The sequence below is a fragment of the Paramormyrops kingsleyae genome, chromosome 1 (assembly GCF_048594095.1).
Source record: "Paramormyrops kingsleyae isolate MSU_618 chromosome 1, PKINGS_0.4, whole genome shotgun sequence".
Classification (NCBI taxonomy): Eukaryota; Metazoa; Chordata; class Actinopteri; order Osteoglossiformes; family Mormyridae; genus Paramormyrops; species Paramormyrops kingsleyae.
Window position 1 is genome coordinate 14,308,930 of NC_132797.1, and position 16,513 is coordinate 14,325,442.

Genomic DNA, 16,513 nt, shown 5'->3' on the forward strand with positions numbered 1-16,513 from the left:
TTAGATTACAGCCGTACCTGTAACCTAAACTTTAATAGGAAACGTCATGCTGTACGATATAATACTTCATATTACGCTTCTGCCTTCTCACTAATCCAGCCATATCATGACAACCATTGAATATTAAAAAAAAACTGTACCATTTAAAAACCCTATCACGCCTCTCACATTACTGTTATGTGCATTACGGTAAAGTCAGGGTAATCCAAGCCATTTTTACCCTGAGATTTCATTCCATATTGGAAAAAATTAAAAGCATGTGAAATCACCTGTGCTGCAGTATTAAAACCAAAGCTTCCCTCTGGCCATGGTCTAAATTTCCCCTATATAACTGTCTTGGGTTAAATTCGAAAGGAATTAAGAAGACACAGCTGTTTTCCCCGCAGAATTACGACTGTGTCTGCTGCATTGTAGTTAAAATATGGATTCATAATCATGGACTGTTCCACTTTTAAATTTCTGCATGTATCATTTGTCAAACAGAATATAGAGGGATTAGAATAAGGAGGAATACAGAGCAGAATATGGAGATGTTGGAATATGGAGGAATACGAAACAGAATAAGGAGCAATTAGGTGTTTCTGAAAGTGATGTATCATATACAGCCTTGCATCAAATTGCATATGCATTTGAGACTGGGACCACTGGACACTGTCAAGTTAAGCATATCTTGCTATTATAACTTTGTATCATATATACATTACTGTATATATACTATATTACAAGTTAGTTATAGACAGTGGGTCATTGATAAAGGTACTCAGCATTATCAGTTACTGGCCATTCTCCTGCACCTGCTACACAAAGCAATATACCCACTAACGGTACTACCTCTGCCTTCAGGTGTCTTGATCTGTGAATATTATTTACTATTATTTACAATGCAATTGGATGTGACTCGATCAGGGGTAACTCGACACAAGCCTGTATGGGATATTCTGCTACCATTTTTATGACTTTTGAAATCATATTTCAGTCACTGTTATCGAGTTACAGATAGCCCAGCTCTGAAATACTAGATATTGCATTAATATAAAGCTTTTCCCGTACATAGTTAGAGCATCATTGAAAAAATAATGGACGCACACACAGACACACCCATTACCGTCAGAAGATTAAAATACCACTAACATACAAACTTTGAACAATGTGTAATGAGATCACAGGGTGAGCCCAGATTTCCCTGGGGTCACTGTGATCGTAGGGTGAGGGTGAGTAAAGTTTGTAAATCTGCCACTATCTCCGTTTTTTGTGGCCATGTGTGGGCAGGCTCATCTCGGGTCTGGGGGGATGACTTAACAGAGCGGTCAATACATTGACACATCACACAGAGCCTGAATGCAAAATTGCACCAAATTGTACAGTTTGAACAGAAATAATGCGACCACTGCTGGCATTTACTGCATTTCCAGTTACCATCTATCACCCAGCAAACAGACAGTGAAAACCTTAATTTCCCGAAGACTGATGTGCATGTCCCACCCCCTGGTGAGAGCCTAGCATGATGGGTAAGCACGTCTGAGGCTGGATACAGGGACGAAGCAACACCAGCCAAAATTGCAGTTCTTCAGATGGGGCTCTGGGCTCACAAATCGCAGCATGGAAAATCCATGGGCACAATAAGCATGAAAGACCTGAAAGAGCTTAAATTGGATAATCGCATCCAATTAGCATCTGTGTGTAGAACATGAAGCCCCTTGGCCCCAGACGCGCCTCCTGGGAGACCCCCCCCCTACACAATCAAGGAGTGTCGAGTCACCCGGGTGCCCCAAACAGCACCCCCCGCCCTAACCCTAATCCCCCATTGACACTACCACTCAATCCCCCCCCCCCCTTCTGGATTATTCTGGCCTCTCACTGAAGGTGCCGGGCTGCCTGACACACTGATCCAGGGAGGTCATCTTCGCCCAGGCAACTAGCGAATTAAACTCTCACGCCACACCAAGGTAGACGTGTGTGTGTGGGGGGGGGGGGGATGCATTTCAATCTGGGGCCCCTGGTTTCTCACCAGCCCGCCTTTGCTTCAGACAGACAAGCCTGAGTGTTTCTGAAGCTAATCTTGGACCTAAACATTAGAGGAAAGGAATGCAGCATATTTGGCTTGAAGGTGACCAGTTCGGTCTGAGCGAGTGACTGACAGGCCTGTTAGTGATGCTGCGCTACATTTACCTTGTAGGTAGGAAGTCGGAGCTGGTAATGATGTCACACACGTGTGAACCGCATTCCAGTACAACAAGTCGGAAGGATATTCAGCGACACCAGTTCTAGCCAGGTTCAATGTTAGCCAGTCTTAACAATACCAGACGACAACAACGTATTATGCGGTATTTTACGCACACAAACACTGTAACAATATGTCCCCATCTAGAACTCTGAGGTCGGGGTAGCAGAAATTGCTCTGACTTTCCGAGTCGGACCTCCGGCTTCAGGTCCTGTTCCAGTTGCATTTTCCCGGGTGGAAATGGGATGCAGCATGAGACTCCGGAGCCGACCCAGTCACCTGCAGGTGGTTTGGCCCCCTTGCCAGTGACATGTAACGGGGTGAAAGTGCACGGCACTCAGAAGACGGGAGACTGCAAATCGGTCCGACGAAGGTATGGAGATGGAAGCGTGAGCTGGGCGGAGAACAGCAGGGACCCCTGTCCTTCGGCATAAAAATCCAAGGTGGGCGGGAGACAGTGGAAAGCGGGACACCGTCTGGACGCACTCTGCCCAGTACATGCAGCAATCACACTGGCGATCACCATCACTGCAGGGAATTAAACGAGCTGGATTGCACTTCCATGACAAAGGAATGTCACAGCCATACCTGCCCCACCCCTCCCCTCCCCCCGGCTGACTGATACCAGCACCAGTACTTGCACATGGAACGTGGTCACGGCATGGCATCATTCAGAATCCCTGGTGAAAAACGGCAACATTCCCAGAAAAATCCAGAAGAGGGAGGCGGTAGTGACACATCATGGTGAGCAGCCCCCCACCCCTGGAAGAGAAGTACCGTGAGCAGGGGCGCTGACCGGCCGTCCAGGGGCAGGAGAGCGGGTGGGGCTGGGGGTGCTCATCATTTCAATGCTTAGACTGGGGAGGGGAGGGGCCCGCCCCACGACAGACAGGCCTGTCATGGAGAGTATTATGGCCCACAGTCAACCTGCTTCCACAGGCTCTGCTGTAGTTACACAAAAAATAAAAATAATACCGAGAGCAGAGGAGAGAGAAAGAGGCAGTGGAGGAGAACGCAGGCAGGACAGCGGGAGCTGCAGCGGGCCGATGACAGCCTCCCCGCCCTGCTTCACAGCTCCGTCTGACATCTAACACCTTTCCTTGCGTCGGAGCCCCCACCGCACCCCCCCTTCCTCCCAGGCACTCGCTAAGCCCCATTTCCCAAATCGCGCTAAGTTTAGACCGGCGGCACCGAGCGCGGCGCTCGGGCCAAAATTAAGGCGCATTTGCATTTGGCGAGCAGCTGATGGCGGGCGGCTGATCCAGTGACATGACAGCACTGCAGCTCAGGTGCTTATTATAGAGCCGTCTGCCAGTGGCAGCAGTGGCGGCACCACACACTGGGGATGCGGGGGGCGGGGGTAGGTCCGGCCCAGGACCAGCGCAGCAGGAGAACGCGTTCTCACACACACACACACACACGCACTCCGCTCACGCCTTTGATGACAAAGCAGGGCTCATGTCTGGGATGTATGACTTGGAGCTACCACTGTACACAATTAACACGCGTGACAGAAGGTACCATAACCTGATTAAATCAGGCTGAGTACGCTTATCAAGCACTTCCCCTGGTGGGACTGGACCCTGCAGCCTTCTGACGTAGGATGTTTTCCACTTTGCTATCTATTCCTGCACTGAATATCCGTTTAGCAGTAAATTATTACAAACCACACATATTTATAAGTTGTCCTTCAAAGGAGTAATATTGGCAGGACGTTATCTAAAATGTTCAAGAATACATATAAAATAATCTTTTTCAAGAAGAATGCAGTCAGAGTTTCATATGTATTTTTTTAAAACATTAATAACAAGATCTCTTTTGTAGTGTTATAATCTACTGATAATCCTCTAGAAGCAATCATGTTCTTCTGTACTGTAATAACCACCGAAAAGACACTGGCTTTTTTGTTGATACGCTTATTTGCTCATCAAAGAATATTTCTACTCCTGCCTGCGTGTGTCAGAATCAGCCTGAGAGTCAGGAGCAGATCCCTGACTAAACCGCAGGGAAGCAGGCTCTGCCTCTCAGCAAACCTGGACATGCTGGTCACCGGTGGGTTCACACGTAGACGACCCGGATCACGAGGTGAACTCTCGGGCACCGGTGCCAGGAACCGTCCCACGGAGCAGTCGTAAAACTCGGGTTCTTGTTGAGGCATGGAACGGCTGTTAGCAGAACGGCACCCATCTATCAGTGCAGGTGGGTGGAAAAGCTGCATGCTGTCAGCTCACGCCATCTACCATAAAAGCCCCTGCGAGTTAAACCACAGGCACTGCTGCTGTATTTCGCAGTTGCACTGCTACTCCCCATGACCGCACTGATGTAAACAACTCACTACTAACTGCATTATTTGGTACATACTGTACTTACTCCAACATTCCTTGCAGTGACATGCACTCCTATACTTATTCTATATTTATCAACCATACCATCACATTATATATATCAAATGTACTGTATGTGACCACTGTTTTGTCTCAGGTGTGTTTGTATCTACTGCATAAGAGTCACAGACAACTGGAGACAAAATCCCTCTGTGTATGTGGGCATACTTGGACAATGACACCGATTCTGATTTGTCTTTAAGCAGAACGCCGTGGAGGCAAAGCCATAGACGGAAATCCGTCGGCATTGAGCGGACGAGCCACGGCGCAGCTCCCCCTGGCGTTTTCCCATGTGGCAAACTGCCAGAACGAACACGTGAGCGGGCAGCATCGCAGGCAGCGCGGCTGGAGAGGCACGGCACTCCTGCCACTTGTGAGCGTGCCCGGTAAGTGCTCAGTCACCAGGGCTCGGGCAGCACTGCCATTTACCATCATGGGCATACAGTTTTCAGGTTCGTGGTTTTATCATTTTCTTCTCATCCCACCACCTTCAATCTCTCTCTCACACACACACATACACACACACACACACATACACAATTACATCTTTGTGGAGACTCTCCATTCATTTCTATGGAGAAAACTCTAATCCCACCATAACGACCTTAACCCCTACCCACTTTAGACTTCAGGCACTTTGTTGTTTTTTTGATTGCGTTCACAGGTATTTGTGGGGACCTGAAAAATAGTCCCCACAATGACAAAACAACAGGTTTTTGCAGTTGTTCCCCACAATGTAATATAAACAAAATCCCCCCCCCCCACCACACACACACACACACACACACCTCTTTAACTGATGAAATATCTGTTCGGAATGAAAATGGGATTGCAGACTCAAAGATTCTTGAGAACTACCAGAACTAATAGCCCCACAGGGGGAGCACTGCATCATGGGTATTGCATTGTGAGTACTGTATCTCTGTCAATCAGAACTATCGACTCTTTTCCATTAAATGCATTTAAACTGTTGGCACACGGCGGAACCGAAATGGGAAGATATGCGAGCCAGAGCTGGAAATACTCTCCCCTACCACCAGCAGAGCCGTTAAATAAGCTGCTAAATAAAGCTTATATTGACTTTAATGAAAGAAGCATCCCTTCCTGTGACTCATCATGGCTTGTTTTCATCTTATCGAACGGCTTCAAACTGGCAGAATGATGACGTCCAGCCCGCAGGAGAATGCAGCCCATGCCCCAGAAAACCCTTGCAATGACGCCTCAGCGATTACAGTCTTCATTTACATGTAAGACAATGGGTTAATTGCCAAGCTATAAGTCCCACCCCGCCCATGTTTGCTTTCATTTACCATTCAAACAGGAAATTTGTTAAGCAGATATTGTGAATCAGGGCACAGCCCACTTGCATACTCAAACCGTGTGTATAAAAAGACCCTTTTGTGTGGAGGCATATACTCCTATGAGGCCACGCCCACCAGGACAGAACAGGCTTCCGATTGGCGACACCTAAAGAGCGGCAGACCTCCTTCAAAGGAATATCTGGAAGGCTGACATCCGACAGCAGGAGCCTGGGGCCTAATCAGACCAAGACATTAAGTCACATGGGAGTGTACCGTCTGTCCACAGCGGGACTTGAGAACTGACAGACAGACATAAAAACACGACGACGGATTGAAGCCGGTTTCGCTATTATTCAGAGGAGAATATAACTTCATAGGAGGATCCTGAAGGCATCACCATACCTTACATCTGAATAGCTGCCATAAGCAGCTCCATGTTTTGTTTGTGGGGACGATTCTCCAGAGATTTCAGACCATTCAGGCTCATTTTGATCTAATGTATGGAATCCAGGGAAGGGAGCCCTGAAGGTTGCAGAAGCATACCAGGGTTTTGGTTGCCATATTCACATAAGTTACTGTTGACCAGAGATTATATGGGCACAACCTACACATGCCTAGTATTTCAATTTTCACCAAGTGGACTAAAAAGGTTTTAGAAAAACAGTTATATAATATTTCGACTTTACAATGGGTGAATGCTTTTCACTTTCAATACATTACTCAAATTACATGAGATATTCAACACTTTATTATAAATTAGGCTTTTGTGTTAATGATTTTGCCCAACTGTAGGTTAATGTAAGTGATCTAAGCATGTTTAAGGTAGGCTAGGCTAGGCTATGATATTTGTTAGCTTAGGTGTACTGTATTAAAATGCATTTTCACCTTACGATATTTTTGCCTTATGATAGGTTTATCGGAACGTCTGTATTTATACAACATTAATGCCAGTAAATGTTGGCTTTCAGATTCAGTTTGCAACCAGTTTGCAAAGCTGGATATTAAGTGGCCTGATTTTAGTTAAGGATCACATTTAGATGGGGGGGAACATCTGCTCCCCTTGTAGTCCCCCCCGCCCACCGTCACGCATCTAGAGGCTTACAGCCGTGCCACCCGCCGGCACCAAAGCAGCTCGACTGGGCACTGGCAGAGCACCAGCTGGCAGCGTGAATCAGGAGGGTAGTGACCCTGGTATTACAGGCCCCACTCCATAAATATGTTATAAACACTCACTCTGCTTCTGTCACATGCCGTCTTACAAACCCCGTTCCCCCCGATATAACTAACATGGTACCGCACACACAATACCTCCCACGGTGTTCGTTATTAAATGGTCACAGAAACATCAAAACGGTTCCCAGCGAAGGAATCGGTTCACTAAAATCTGCATGCAATTGCAATTCCAGGCCAATACTTTTTTAATCACAGTTTTGTTTGTAATCGCTTTCCCTACAGCTAGGTGATCAAGTCACATTCTTTGAGGCCTTGTGCACTGTGTGTCCTCTAAGAGGAAGAATTATTGAATTTGGCTCAGTGAGGAAAAAGCCTGTTCGGGGGGTGCGGTCCATTAAATGGGGGAGTAAATAACTCACCAGATGCACTTCGCAACACATGCACAAATTGCAAAGAACCAAAAACTGTTTTTCTCCCTGGCGAGCGAAAACAGACTAGGCTTGGTGACTCACCTAACGCTCACGGACACCAGCAGGATGTCATGTGACCCACAGCAGTTTGTCATGTCAGCCATACAGTGCCCAGCATACATGAGTATACCCCCTTGGAAAATAAAGATTTTTATCGATTTCTCAGTGAACACCAGAACAATTATCAGATTTTTGACAAAACTGAGTTTTATTAAACATTTGTTTCATTAATATCATAAAAAGTTGATTACCAACATCATAAGTAAAAATAATTAACTGTCTTCAAATGAAGTGTTGCAAAAATGAATACACCCTACAACAAATTCTACCAAATCTAATATTCTGTATGGCCTCCATTATCTTTAAGAACAGCACCAACTCTTCTAGACATGGAATGAAGAAGCTGGCAACATACCGCCTCATCTTTCTCCATTCTTAGAGAATGAGCTCTTCCAGAACCTGGAAGCTGGATGGAGAATGATGCTCAGCCTGTCCTTCCAGAACTCCTCAGCTGATATGCTTGACCACAGAATCACTTTCACCCCGTTCTTCCTCAGATATGCAGCAGTGGCCTTGGATGTATGTTTGGGTCATTGCCATGCTGAATGAGTGCCCGGCCACCTGGGGCACGGAGAGATGGTACCATCTTCTCTTTCAGCATCTCACAGCATATCTGTGAATTCATGATGCCATCCGTGAAGTGCAATTCCCCGACACCTCCAGCACTCACCCCCACAGAAGAACACTGCCACCAACATGCTTTACCATGCTTTGTACCATGCACTTTTAATCATACTCCTCACCCTTGTGACATCATACAGTTTGGACGCTATCAGTTTCGAAAAGATTTATCTTTGTCCCATCACTCCAAAGTATAGAGTCCCAGTAGTTCTCACCTTCCTCAACATGGGCCATGGCAAATGGTAACCAGCTTTTTTGTGCACTGGCTTGAGTAGAGGCTTCCTTCACAGACAGCACCCTTGCACATCACTCCTCTGCAGTGTACTGTATGTCGTATTACGTCATGGGAAAGATTCACCCCAGTTTGGCTTTCTCTTGCTTTCGCTACATGTGACAAACTTGCATGGTGATTTTCCTCATCTCTTCACATCACAAAACGCTCATGTCGAGGTGTTAGCTTCCACAGAGGGTCTGGACGTCTCGGGGCTTACCACAAGTCCATCCGTTTTGAATTTTCACTTCTGCTTCTGTAGTCTGACTGATTAGCAATCCTTTACTAATTTTCTTGTAGCCTTAACCTTTTTTGTGTAAAAAAATTACTTTCGTTCTTGAGTCTTGTGACATTTCTCTTCCATGTGATGCCACAATTGTCAGCATTGAAAGGAAGGGGACTTTATTTGTTAAATACCACCATTAATTATCTAGTGGCCACCTGTGTGATGACTGAGTGGACTCATCTATTGTTGAATTCCTCTCAATTAGCATTTTATTGAGTTTCATTCCAAAGACCTTCACTGGGGTGTACTTATTTTTGCACCATGGTCAAGTCATTTTGTTAAAAAAAATCCCAGTTTTGATTTTTATAGGGAAAAATGTCATTTGCAGTGAATGAATCAGATTTGCTGGAATATTTTATGGCATAGGATCCCATAGAAAGTATTAATTCTAAAAAGCAACAGATGATTTCCTGAGAAATCTTTTGGGGTGTACTCATTTATGCTGGGCACTAAGTCACCGGCAGTCTGTATGAGCAACTCTGCTTTACATTTCTTACATTTGAATTCCATTTATCGGGAGGACGCTTCGCTCTCATGGGTAGGTGGGGGTGGGGGGGGGGGGGGCTCACCTTTTTCCCCACATTAACCTTTCAGTCTCTTTGAAGGGGAAGAGTAAAGACAGTAATTCTTTTCTGAAAGATTAGGGAACAATGCCATTACAGAAGCCTCAGTGGGATGCCAGAATTAAATGCTGACCCCCCCCCACACACAAAACTAAAATGACAACACGCATTATTTTACATAAAAATATAAAAACTAGCAAACACCTGCATGAACTTCTTTCACCCGATAACTGTTTTCTTAAAAAGACATTAGATGAAAAGGATTTAATAGGATTTAGATGCCAGTGTGCTCTGCTGACCCTGGCAGCGGCACTGAGCCTGCAGCTGCTCTAATAAACGGGCTGTTTGTTGTTAAAAGGCTGCAGCTTCGCCAGGGGAATGTGGACGGGCCAGGATAACGCAGCACTTCTGCCCCGACTGGAATGATGCATTCCTCCAACACTGCTGACAGTCCAGCAGGTAGAACGAGGACAGGAAGAAGTTCAGAGACCTTGGCTTTCCTGGAGGGGCACGATCGCACCACCTCTGACATCACGTCACCATAATGAATTCCTCTTACTTTTACTACATTAATTTATTCAGCTGACACTTTTATCAAAACGACGTATAACTGAGAATGCGGAGTCAGCCAGTCACTGGAGAAACTGCAGTTATGGGTCTCGCTCAAGTGGCCAACCGTGAAATCATTCTTCCAACCAAGAGATCTGAACCAGCAACCTTCTGATTACGAGCACAGTGGCCTAACCCGGAGGACCCCACGCTGCCCTCATTACAGCCAATCAGAAGACAGACGCTGAAGAAAGCATTATATTATCGTCAGTGAAATTTAACAGCTCGGTTAAAGCAAGGAAAGAGAATGTACTTTTTCTTTTTAAACATAACAATGTTCTCTGCATAGTCCAATGAAACACTGCACACCTGAATTGCCCAGTCTGAATAAATAAGTGTACAAATCTGCAGAGAACCAAGAAATAAAACAATTCATTCTATAGGTATTTCACAAGCAGCTAAGTATAATGCAACCTAATACTCATGACATGAGCTTGTATAACAACGGCTCACAGAACGTTACTGTAATCTACAAATGTAAAGCCCCCCCGCCACCAAAAGGATACAAATTCATCAGCATGGCCTACATTCAAACCAGATGAATGTAAGATTAATATTTACACAAACACGATGTCGGTGTCCCAGTCAGCTACTCCCTAATGAAGGGAGGTCCTCTTCAGCTTTAACCTTCCGTTATCAGAGTAGTTTGAACACAAAGAGATACAAAGGAGGAAAAAACCCTCTTTATTTCCCCCCAATTCAATTCATTGTTACAAAGCATCCATCCCAAAATAGCTACCATCACATACACAGCAAATGATTCAAACACAAAGTCAGAACACAATGGAGAAGAACAAAAGCATCTTAGGTTGGACTAGCAGGGGGTCCCATGTCAACAAGCTGCCCCTATTTCAAGTGCTGGTAATGTCCCACCCAATCCCAGACATCAATTTGTAGAACTGTGACAAGACACTCTCTTCATATTGCACATGACATTTACCAAACGGACAGGGAGAGGCTTCCTAAATAGAAACTCAGACCCCCAGAACCCTGGCAATACCCTGAGTACCACCTTGTGATGCAAGTGTTACATGTGTGTCTCTAAAGTGGATCAGGACCCCTGCTCTTTATAACCCCCATCCTGCTCTACACACTATTGAAGGTTACACATTATTATCATTTATATTACAAACACATGCCCCATTGAATATAAATAGCTTCATATTTCTATCCTGTTGCTGCATGGGCAAATCAGTGTACTAATAATATGGTACACAAGTCTTTATGGCCCTCAAATTACTATACTTATTGTACATCAGGCAATCTGAGGGAATGACCATTTCAAGCCCTGCAAACAATTTAATTAAGGCAAAAAAGAAAATAACCATGCTCCCCTTTTTGGTACCTTGTTGAATAAATACAGGCAGCCCCTGGAATAAGAGTACTCGTACTTACATACAAAGTCTATTATATAAAAAAATTCAGTGAAACACAATGGTTCATAATAAAGTATGCAAGCACTTCTTTGTTACGTTCATGAAAACATTGTGTCACATAAGCAGTTTGTCGGCTTGAGGTACTTGAGTATTGTATGCAGTTATTTTTATCATCAGGTCAAGTCAGGTTGGGGAGCATGCACTGGTACAGCCCATTGCCACACCCAACACACGATGAAACACCTCGGGATCCCGGTTGGCGACCCCCAAGGCAGACATGTGGTCCAATTCCACCCTCCAGAAATGGCCGTCTATGTACCACAGCCTGGTGTTACGTAGGCATCCTCTTGGCCTGGTCCAGCTGCTCGGGTCCTCAGCAATGAGGATCCTAAGAGTCGGATCACCCTCAAGGAATCACGCCACATGGTCGTTGTGCCATATCTGACGTTCCCTCCCAATGCAGGTAATGAGCCGAAGAGACACAGTACGAAAGGAGCCCAGTCTTCGTCTCAGGTCACTGGATTGTGTCCATGTCTCGTAGCAAAACAGCGAGCCCAGCACTCTACAGTCTTGGACCTTCGTCCTCTTACAAAGATGTCAGGAGTGCCACACACCTCTTTCCAGAGACCTCATGACCCCGCCATGCTCTTTCAACCCATCTGCAGACTTCATAGGAAGAGTCAACAGAGACATGAATGTCGCTGCTGAGGTAAGTGAACTTCTGTCGGCAGACAGACGCACTGCTGATGGCTGTGACCAAGAGGTCATTAAAGGCCTGGATTTTGGTTTTTATCCTGGACACTCGCAAGCCCAGACACTCAGACTCCTCTCTCAGTCTCTCGAGAGTCCCAATCAGAGCATCCATTTACGCTGTAATGATCACATCATCATCGGCAAAGTCAAGATCAGTGAATCTTTCTTCACCAACAGATGCCCCACAGGCGCTGGACCTCACGACCTTGCCCAACACCCAGTCTATGCAAGCAGTGAACAGAGTAGGAGCGAGAACATACTCCTGACAAAGCCCTGACAAACCCCAGAATCAACTGAGAGGTTCTGCTTTCACTCTGCACACTGGACTGCTTAGGCATAAAATCAGACTGCTCTGGTTGCTGGTAGCAAACAAGTGATTAAGGATCCCGTTGAGGATGACCCTAGCAAGGACCTTACCTGACACAGAGAGCAGTGTTATCCCCCTGTAGTTGCCGCAATTCAGGCAATCTTCCTTCCCTTACCAGATAGGAACAAGTCCCATTTTCCCGTCAGTTGGGATGATGCCCGTCTCCGAAATGGAAGCAAGATTGCTTGCAATGCCAGTGGGATAGCTTTACCACCAGCCTGGAGGTCTGAGGGGGTCAACAGGTCGCTAGAAAGGGGTATGTGGACTTTTATTATTTCAATATTATTATGACTATTATTATATACTGTATCATTATTGTTCTGACTTACCTACAAATTTGACTCAAAAGGCAGACTTAGGGAACAGATCTCGTTGGTAATGTGGAGACTGCCTGTATTCCAGGATATCAGCTGGACATGCTAACACTAACAGATGGCGGCTGATGACCCATTCAAATATCACAAAACACAAATGGAGAAGATATGGAAAGGAAATGCCATTAGCTGAAGGGAGACTATGGAGGTACTTCATTAACTGGCTTAACTCTGAACCAAGAATTTCCTCAATCTATACTTAAAACACCAGAAAGGACAAAATGCTCGCCTTCCCCTTCATCTGCAGCTTCCCAGCTCCAGTGTCCTCCAGAGCCGGCTCCTCTAACACAGTATTTCCCAACGCAGTCCTTGGTGACCCCTAGACAGTCCACATTTTTGGTCCCACCCAGCTCCCAGAACACCTGAACCAAGCAAACAAGAGCACCAAATACCAAGTACAGGTGTGCTGGGCTGCTACACCAGACCTGGCACAGCATGGTGGGAGTGGGGCGGAGCTCTTAGGTCTCCCGATTGAATATTGCTCTGACCACGCAGTCCTTTTCAAATCAGGTTTCACACTGAGTTCACTGAGACTAGTGCGAGGTTCCCCGTAATTGGTTTTACTAATAGGCTGAAGAACTGCAAGGACAATAAGTTCGTTAAGGCCTGGCCACTGCCATGTCAGTTTTAATGCTAGATTACGCATTTCTTTCATTTTATGAGCTGTGCATTCATGCTTATGGAGGCATGATGGGAAAAGCACCCTTGTTCAGCCATGACTTCCTTGTTCATTGCAGATCACATGTGGGATTGCCTGGTCCACACCTCTTTTCATTCTTAGGTCAGATACGGTGGCACCGTTTTGCATTTGTACCTCTTAGTATCAATACTGTGCCTCCTCACATTTTGAGATGTTTACCCCATTGCAGTCCCTGTGAATTCTTGCCATGAGAGAGATCTAGGCGGAGACAGGGAAGAGGGAGGGATGGGGCCACACCCCCTCATTAGGAAGATGGGTGCTGGTGCAGGCGGGTGGTTTGAGGCCAGAGAATGAATCAAGCGGAACAGGGAGAAATATGTAAACATGCAAACCTCAAAAGTGCTTGCAAAGGTTACAAAATAAGTACAGCTTTCTGGAAAACTACCTGCATATCTAAATGCCAGCTTAGATAAAACTGATCAAACACAAACACAAAAATGTTTACAAAAACCCGAATGAATTATAAAAAGTAACTCCCCAGTTATTAACCCAGATGCCCTTACCCCTGTTGTCTCAAAGCACCTTTGCCAAAAGGACAATTGCTCAACTCAGCAGGTCCTTAAAATGCATTCTGGCGAAGGTCGCTGAGGGTTAAGCCAAGCGCTCAAATGCATATGGGGGGGGAATAGGACCCCTGCAGTTTTGCTAAAAGAAGCTATGTTTACTTTAGTGTCAATGACCCCTTAACTGGAAAAGACCATCCAGAGATTTTGATTGCCGAGTCCTGTGCCACACTGTCATTCTCCAAAGGAAAAGGGAAGAGCCACTGTAACCTGACATTAAGTTTTCTCCCATATTTCATTGCCAGCACTGTCAATCTTCAGGATTTGACAAAAGTCATTAAAAACATTTAAAAAGATGGCAACCACAAACATCCATCCATTTTCTGTAACCACTTGTCCTATTCAGGGTAGCAGAGGTTTTGGGGCCCTATCCCAGAGGCTTTGGGCCCCTATCCCAGAGGCTTTGGGGGCAAAGCAGGGAACAACTAACACTAATTAGTAATTCTTACTTGATCTTATTTTAACCCCCTGGGGTCTGAGGCTTCTTTTCCACTTTCGGGGTAGTCTGACATGCCTTGACATTTCAAAATATTTCACCTATCTAAAAAACAGATTTCCTCCCACAGTGAAAAGAGTTTCATGAACTGCTCATCACATGTGAGGTGCCTGTGCCCCCCCACCCCACCCACCCACCACCATGACTAACAGGTCAGAAAATCAGGAAACATTACTATAACAGGAGCTGATCCTGATCATACCTCCCAACCTACATTCAGACCCCACTCCTGGATCCATTGCTAAGGTGAGACCCCACATCTCGGAGCCCCTCCTCTCATGAACTGCGGCTTCACAAGGAGATCTACTCTCTCTCTTGCTCTACATTATACACCCCTGACTCTGCTTCAAAAGGCACATCTGTCAAACTTCTTAAGGTTGCAGACGACACCAGCCAGGTTGGAGTCATCTCAAAGGGTGACGAGTCCACTTATTGGGATGAAGTAAGGTGACTGATGTAATGGTGTGGAGTAACGCTGAACACACAGAAACTGCTGAGACAATTATCGATTTGAGGAAAAAAGCACGTCCCACCACCTCCATTGGAAATACACGGCACCACAGTCAGCAGAGCTGAGTCTTTCAAAATTCATAGGCATCACCACCCAACAGCACCTGGGGGACGGGAACATCACCAATGTAGCCAGAAAGGCCCAACAGTGCAGTTACTTCCAGCAAGAGCTTAACAAGCCCTTAACAAAGCTGTCATAGCCATAATGGAATTAGTCATCACATCCTCCACCTCCGTCTGCCTCGGTTCTGCATCATCACACTCTAAGCAGAAACTGCAAGGCATTACCCAGGGTGCGGAGGGAGCCATGGGCTGCTGGCTCCCCCCTCAAAGGACTGTACCGGGGGGGTAACGAAAATCACATCTGCCCCCTCCCACCTGGGCCACTCCCACTTCCAGCGTCTCCCATCTCAGCAAAGGCTGAGTAGGAACCCTAAAGACCCGGACTAAATCACCGCCTGCACATCCTCTTTCCTCAGGCCATCACCATCATAAATCCAGCACTTCCCACACCCTCCTCCATGACCAACTGAACACTCACACTTACATTTTAACAGCACATAATCACTGGACATACTACACATTTTAACAGCACATAATCACTGGACATACTACACATTTTAACAGCACATAATCACTGGACATACTACACATTTTAACAGCACATAATCACTGGACATACTACACATTTTAACAGCACATAATCACTGGACATACTACACATTTTAACAGCACATAATCACTGGACATACTACACATTTTAACAGCACATAATCACTGGACATGTTGTAGATTTCACTGTTATCTATACTACTTTGTCTTATTTGTAGTTTTACCTTTTTGCATTATTTAGTCTTTTCACTCACTCATGGGGTGCATGTTGTATGTTCATTGCGGTCACCTGCAAAATGACCCCAGGTCCCTGTGACCCTGCACCGAATAAGCAGCCGCAGTCTCATGCATTGACCGTGAGACACACGCATTTCCACCAATTCACACGCTCACATGCCACACCTTGTGTTCCTCACACTGAGACGTAAGGTATAACGCTCACCAAGGTGCCCTGTTATATAGAATTATTTTATAAGGTACAGGCATATGGGGTGGAGTTTTCCACCGAGTTCATAACTGTCCCGAGTCACACAGAGCGAATAGCTACCAGCCAATCAGAAAATATCAGTTGTTGTTTCTGGGTAAATTCCAAAATAAGTTCATAGGCACCACCATCCCGCTGCAAGGGATGCGCACACAGATGGAGTACAGAAGCGCAAGATCCAATGAATGCGATAGGCAGGGCTCTCAAGTCTCATGCATTGACTGTGAGACGCATGTTTCACTCCTAATGTAATTTCACTCCAAACTTTTGATGAAACTTGAGAGCCTTGGTATTAGAGGAGGCTAGAAAATGTTTGCAA

The 16,513-nt window shown here is 45.7% G+C and overlaps 1 protein-coding gene across 1 annotated transcript in view; it reads right to left on the reverse strand.

The window, feature by feature from the left end:
* nav3 (neuron navigator 3) overlaps nucleotides 1-16,513 on the reverse strand; it is a 247,046-nt gene that overhangs the window by 177,426 nt on the left and 53,107 nt on the right. The gene's annotated exons all lie outside the window — the stretch shown is intronic.